This window comes from Dipodomys ordii, unplaced genomic scaffold (assembly GCF_000151885.1).
Source record: "Dipodomys ordii isolate 6190 unplaced genomic scaffold, Dord_2.0 Scaffold14, whole genome shotgun sequence".
NCBI classification, from domain to species: domain Eukaryota; kingdom Metazoa; phylum Chordata; class Mammalia; order Rodentia; family Heteromyidae; genus Dipodomys; species Dipodomys ordii.
Window position 1 is genome coordinate 953,115 of NW_012267230.1, and position 6,238 is coordinate 959,352.

The following is a 6,238-nucleotide window of genomic DNA, read 5'->3' on the forward strand; positions in this document are numbered from 1 at the left end:
TCCGGTCGTGGGGCCTGAACTCTGGGCCTGGGCGCTGTCCCTCAGCTCTTCAGCTCAAGGCTAGCACTCTACCACTTGAGCCACAGCGCCACTTAGGCTTTTTTCTTTTTGCTTATGTGGTGCTGAGGAATAGAACCTAGGGCCTCATGCATGCAAGGCAAGTGCTCTACCACTGAACCACCTTCCCAGCCCCGACTCTTTTTCATGGAACTCTTTATTTCCAGTTAACCACCCCCAAACTGGAAGTGGAGCTATGGCTCAAGTGATAGAGTGCCAGCCTTGGGTGAAAACAATAAGGAAGAGCATGAGGCCCTGTGTTCAAGTCCCAGTACTGGAATGCACGTACACATACAAATCTAGGTGCTGGTGGATCATGCCTGTAGTCCTAGCTGCTCAGGATGCTTCAATCTGGGGATTACAGTTCAAAGCCAGTCCAGGCAGGAAAGTCCATGAGACTTATTTCCAATTAACCACCAAAAAGTCAAAAGTGAAACTGGCTCAAGTGGTAGAACACTGAGCAAAAAAGCTAAGGGACGCCAGGTGTTGGTGACTCATGCTTATAATCCTAGCTACTCAAGAGGCTGAGCTCTGAGGATGACAGTTCAAAGCCAGTACAGGCAGGAAAGTCCATGAGGCACTTGTCTCCAATTAACCACCAGAAAACCGGAAGTGGAGCTGTGGTTCAAAGTGGTGGAGCACTAGCCTTGAGCAGAAACACTCAGGGACAGTGCCTAGAACCTGTTCAAGCCAGACAGTATTCAAGCCCAGGACTGACACAAAACAGAAAGACAGGATTATGTACAGTCCCGAAGTGGTCACAGCCTGCTCCACTTGGTCTGCTCTTACTCAGAGGAGCCCAGGCTCCAAACGCTGGCCCCACGCTGCAGAACGTCAACTGTCAGTCAATATATTGGGTGTATTTTTATACATTTTTATTGTAAAAATACTGTACAGAGGGGTTACAGTTACACGAGCAAGGTAATGAGTACATTTCCTATCAAGCATTGTTAACCTCCTCCTTTGTTTTGTATTTTTTTTTTTAAGGCATAGTTTCCTATTTAGTCCAGGCTGCCCTTGAACTCTGATCTTTCTGCTTGTAGGCCACCCAGCCTGTGTTTCTCCAATCTCCTAGTGTGATGACTACGGCTTGGTCTCTACTGGTGCCTTTCTGCTCTCCCCCCACCCTTCCAGGCCCATCCCACTCTGGTGGCTTTCAAGCCTGTCTGCTGCTGGCTAAATTCCTCTCAGCATGAGAAGGAAGGTGTGACTGGCGCTGCAGGGGGTGGTGACAGGAAATGAGCTTGAGCTCTCCTGAGCCTCAATAGAAATGAGACAGACAAATAACACACATGAAGGACTGGCTTGATGCCAACTTGTACTTGGCGGTGAAGGATGCTGCTGGGCTAGGCAGAAGTGGCCCCTGAATCTGAAGGCCACCATGGGAGAAGACCAGGCTCATTCTGGGCCACCTTGGACCCCAGCATTGAGTTGTCATTTTTCTTTTTCGGTGCCAGTACTGGAGCTTGAACTCAGGGGCCTCCAGCTCTTAATCAGCTTTTTCACTCAAGGCTGGTGCTTTGCCACTTAAACCATACCTCCACTTCTGGCTTTTTGCTGGTTAACTGGAGATAAGAATTGGCAAAGACTTTTCTGCTCTGGCTTTATAAACTGTGATTCTCAGATCTCAGCCTGCTGAGTAGCTAGGATTTAGACATGAGCTGCCAGTTCCCAGCCTCATTTTCTTCTGAGGAAAAAAAAAAAAACAATGCAAACAGCTGGCATACCTGTAATCCTTGCTCCCTGGGAGACACAGGTAGGAGAATCTCAGTATAAAATGGGACTGGGTAAAAGTGTGAGACCCTGTCTGAAGTACAAACTCAATGCACGAGGACTGAGTGGCTCAATTGGTAGAGCTGCAAGGTTGAGATCCTGAGTTTTATTCCTAGTGTCCTCCCCCCACCAAAAAAAAGTACGTGAAGCGTCCTGTAGTTACCTTTGCGTCCTGCGTCACTGACAAGGTATGCTCTTATGTCTTGCCATGTGTGGCCAAGGCAGGGCAGGCCATATTTGCTCTTGGTTGCTGGCTCCTGGAGTTGGGGGTGGGGTGGGAATATTGCAGCTGCTTCTGCCATAGGCAGGCCCCTGGTGAGGGAGGTCCCAGGAGGTCCAGCTGTCACTGTGGCTTGACCCCCAGGCCTCCCCCAAGCTTTCCAAGTGTGGTTTCCTGCTCTTCTGGCTGCCAGAGTACCCCTGAATAGCAAGATTCAGAGAGTGGGTCTCATGACGAGAGCCTCAAATAGCCTGCTCCCTGAGAAGAAACTGGCCTGGCCACTAACCAGATGTTTGGGCTGCCAGCCTGCCTGGTGATAAATAATGTTGGTGACAGCCATCTCAGCACTGGCTTTGTGCCAGCACCGCAGTGGGGGCAGAGCTGAGCTGCCTCTCGCCCTCAGGTCCCCTGGGACTGTTCAGGCCAGAGCTGAAGTCACGAAGGGCAAGGGGCAGAGTAGGGTTGGAGTTGGGGTCCCTGACTCCGCCTGTCTTTGGGAATATTTTCTTGGGGTGTGTCTGGGCCTGAGGGGAAGACACTTGGTCCTGTGTTCGGGCTCTCTGTTCACAGGAGCAAGCTCTGTCTTTGGCTGAGGAAAGAATAAGTTAGGTGGAGATTAACAGGAGGCCTGATGTCAGAACAGGAGTCGGGAGCTGGGTTGTAGTTGTGGGTTAACAAAATCCTTTGTCCGCCGGGGGCTGGTGGCTCACACTTGTAATCCTAGCTACTCAGGAGGCTGTGATCTGAGGATCGCGGTTCAAAGCCAGCTGGGGCAGGGAAGTCTGTGAGACTCTTATCTCTAATTAACCACCTGAAAACTGGAAATGGAGAGGATGAGAAGGTGGCTCAGTGGTAGAGCGCTTGCCTCACATGCATGAGGCCCTAGGTTCGATTCCTCAGCACCACATAAACAGAAAAGGCCGGGAGTGGCGCTGTGGCTCAAGTGGTAGAGCACTAGCATTGAGCTGAAGAGCTGAGGGGAGTGCCCAGGCCCAGAGTTCAAGCCCCACGAGACCGACAAAAACCAAACAACAAAAACTGGAAGTGGAGTACTGCAGAGTGCTAGCCTTGAGCAAAAGAACTCAGGGACAGCACCCAGGCCCCAGGTTCAAACCCCACAACCGACCAAAAAAAAAGAATCCCTTGCAAGAGGGAAATGGATTGACCTAGAACAAATCATGTTAAGTGAGGTAAGCCAAACTCAGAGAGACAAATGGCACGTGTTTTCTCTAATATGCGGAAGGAGATGATAGATCACCAGGACTGTAGGCATTCGCACGCAGTGAGAGCAGAGAAGGACACTCTTGGGGAGGAGCACAAAGGCACAGTGCTTATGTGCCTCTGATCAGATATTTATCAAAGTGAACTTTGGGAAATGGAAATGAGGGTTTTTTCTTTGTTGTTTTTGTTTTATTTGTTTGTCTGTCTTTAGGAGGATAAGGGGGGGCACAGAAATGGAGGGCCAATGGGTGAACAATTACAGCAGTGGCGCTCACTGGACACTGTTGAAAATGAACAACTTGTGGATGGGGACAGGAGGGAAAAACTGGGAGAGAGCGAAGGAAGGGGTGACATTGTCTAGAAAGAAATATTACCTAACTTACATAATTGTAAGCCCTATATAAAATCACCTTTATAATAACAAAAATATTTTTTTTAAAGAATCCCTTGCCAATCTGGGGGAATGGAAGACCCCCAGGAGCCTGTCTTCCTGTACAAATGGGAGAGCAGCTGCGAATTTAGGACATGGACTGAGGCCACAGTTTCCCAGGCTGACCTTTCCCAGGCAGTTTATCATAAGGGATGTGACATTTTATGGCTTGGAAGAGAAAGGGCTGCCAGCCCAGGTAGGATTAACAAGGGGAAAAAGAAGATTACAATAGATTATACAGATTTAGATATCAAACTATGGAGATTGTAAGTCCCCAAGAAGATTAATACTGCCTTGTGATGTGAGAGACCCAGGTGCTGTCTCCTGGCTTTGCACTTTGCTTGCACCTGGTGGCTATAATAGATCTGCTTTAGCAATCACACCTGCTTTCCAACCAGAAGGAAGGGGGAAATGGGAAGGTTACCTTCTCTCCCTTTAAGAGCCCTCCCTTAAAAGTTGTGTGCAGCCCTTCTGCTTATATGCTTATTGGCCAGAGGTTGGTTACAGCGTGCTGCAAAGGAGTCTGGGAAATGTAGTCCTTATTCCAAGGGGCCAAGTGCTTAGCGCTGTGCCGGGAGAAAAGAATCTTTGACAGCAACCATACCTGCATCAAGAGCAGATTCATGACGGTTCAGAAGCTACAAGGCAGACCAGGAGCACTCAGTTCTGGACACGCCTGGTGTGTGAGTACAATGCTCAGTGCCAGGTGAGGTCATAACTGCTTGTCTGCAGCAGCTCTGGGGTCCCAGAGTCAGGATGTTAGGTTGGTGGTAGGATATGGTCATAGGCTACGGTTCTTACAAGCTCTATGCACTAGCTGTGGAACCACAGTAACCTGGCTGTAAAGACACTGGTGGTACACACTTGTAATCCTAGCTACTTAGGAGGCTGAGATCTGAACATCAAGGTTTGAAGCCATCTTGGGCAAAAAAAGCCACAAAATTCCATCTCCAAAAGAGCCAGCAAAAATGCTAGGTGGCTTAGTGGTAGAGTGCTTGCCTCCCATGCTTGAATCCCTGGGTTCAATTTCTCAGTACCACATAAACAGAAAAAGCCAGTAGTGCTGTGTCTCCATGTGGTAGAGAGCCTTGGGCAAAAGAAGAGACAGCACCCAAGCCCTGAGTTCAAGCTGGTCTGGAATAGCAAATAAGTAAGTAAATAAATAAATGAGTTTGCAAGGTAGATTAATTTGGCAAGATTCTTGGTAGCAGAGCCAGGATTTTTCATCTGACAGCCAGGCTTCTGCCGCTGTAGTTAAGCACTGAGCAAGTGCCTGGGGTCTGCAGCTGAAGCTGTGTTTCTGGCTTTTCCCTGGCACCATCTTAGCCCCCAGAGATGCTGTGTCTGGTCAACCCACCAGCACCTCTGACTCAGTCAGCAGGGACGGTGGCCAAGCAGTGACCTGGGCAAAACAGAGCACACTGAGGCTGGGAACAGGTGACCAAGAGATTTGAATTGCAAGTAGGATCAAATCTCTTTGATCTTGGCTCAGTTTGGAGACTCTGTCTTGGCTAAAGGGTAAGAAACAAATTTAGAAAAGACATGAAGTTTCACAAACTGTTAATAGGCAGAGTGTTAACAAACAAAGGATAACAGAATACAAGATTGAAAAACAGCAGTCAGGCATGAGTGGCTTAGGCCTTTAAGCTACTCAGGAGACTGAATCCTGAAGACTGTGGTTCAAAACCAGTCCCAGCACAAAAGTCTAGGAGACTTCAACTAACCAACATAAAGCCAGAGGTAAAGCTGTGGCTCAAGTAGTAGAGTACCAGCCTTGAGCAAAATAGATAAAGGTCAGGCATCATTGCCTTACGCCTGTAATCCTAGCTACTCAGGGAGCTGAGATCTGAGGATCTCAGTTCAAAGCTAGCCTGGGCAGGAAATTTACAGGCATGAGCTCTACCAGTGCCTAGCAGATTTACCATTATAATGAAGTCTTCGATCCATTTTCAGATAATTTTTGACTGTGGTGTGAGGAAGAGGTAAATGAAGCTTATCTATTATCCCAGCACTGTGGAAAAGATGAATCTCTTCCCCCATCCCGTTCTTAGAGCTTTTGCTAAAAACACAGTGGCTGTAAAAATGAGCGTGAATTACCAGTTAGCTGAGCATTCTATCCTATAATCTCACTGAACTGGGTCTTGACTATCTTTGCAAGCCTGTGCTTATCAGAGCTTCCTCTTTCCATCCAGCAGTCACAGTACTTCCTGGGGGAGGAAGATGCACAGCAGTTTAAGTAACCAGCCTCCCGGGTGTACAGCTAGTGCTGTTAGCAGTTTTTAGGCTGCGGAGCACATCCTTGGAGGTGCTTGTTTATTCCAGGAAAGTGCACTGAGCGCCTTCTCTGCCAGGCACTTCCTGAACTACCCAGTGAGCAACAGTAAAAGCCAAACAGATCAATTTCAGCCTGGTAGAATTATTGGGAAGAAAATGAACAAGAGGGCTGGGAAGGTGGCTCAGTGGTAGAGCGCTTGCCTTGCATGCCTGAGGCCCTGGGTTCAATTCCTCAGCACCACATAAGCAAAAAGAAAAAAGCC

At 48.4% G+C, this 6,238-nt stretch overlaps 1 protein-coding gene across 1 annotated transcript in view; it reads left to right on the forward strand.

Moving 5' to 3' along the window:
- The first annotated feature begins 4,347 nt into the window (after positions 1-4,347).
- Eef2k (eukaryotic elongation factor 2 kinase) overlaps positions 4,348-6,238 on the forward strand; it is a 52,358-nt gene continuing 50,467 nt past the window's right edge. Inside the window, exon 1 of the mRNA XM_013011374.1 lies at positions 4,348-4,384. The gene's annotated coding sequence lies outside the window, so the exon portion shown is untranslated. The remainder of the gene's footprint in view (positions 4,385-6,238) is intronic.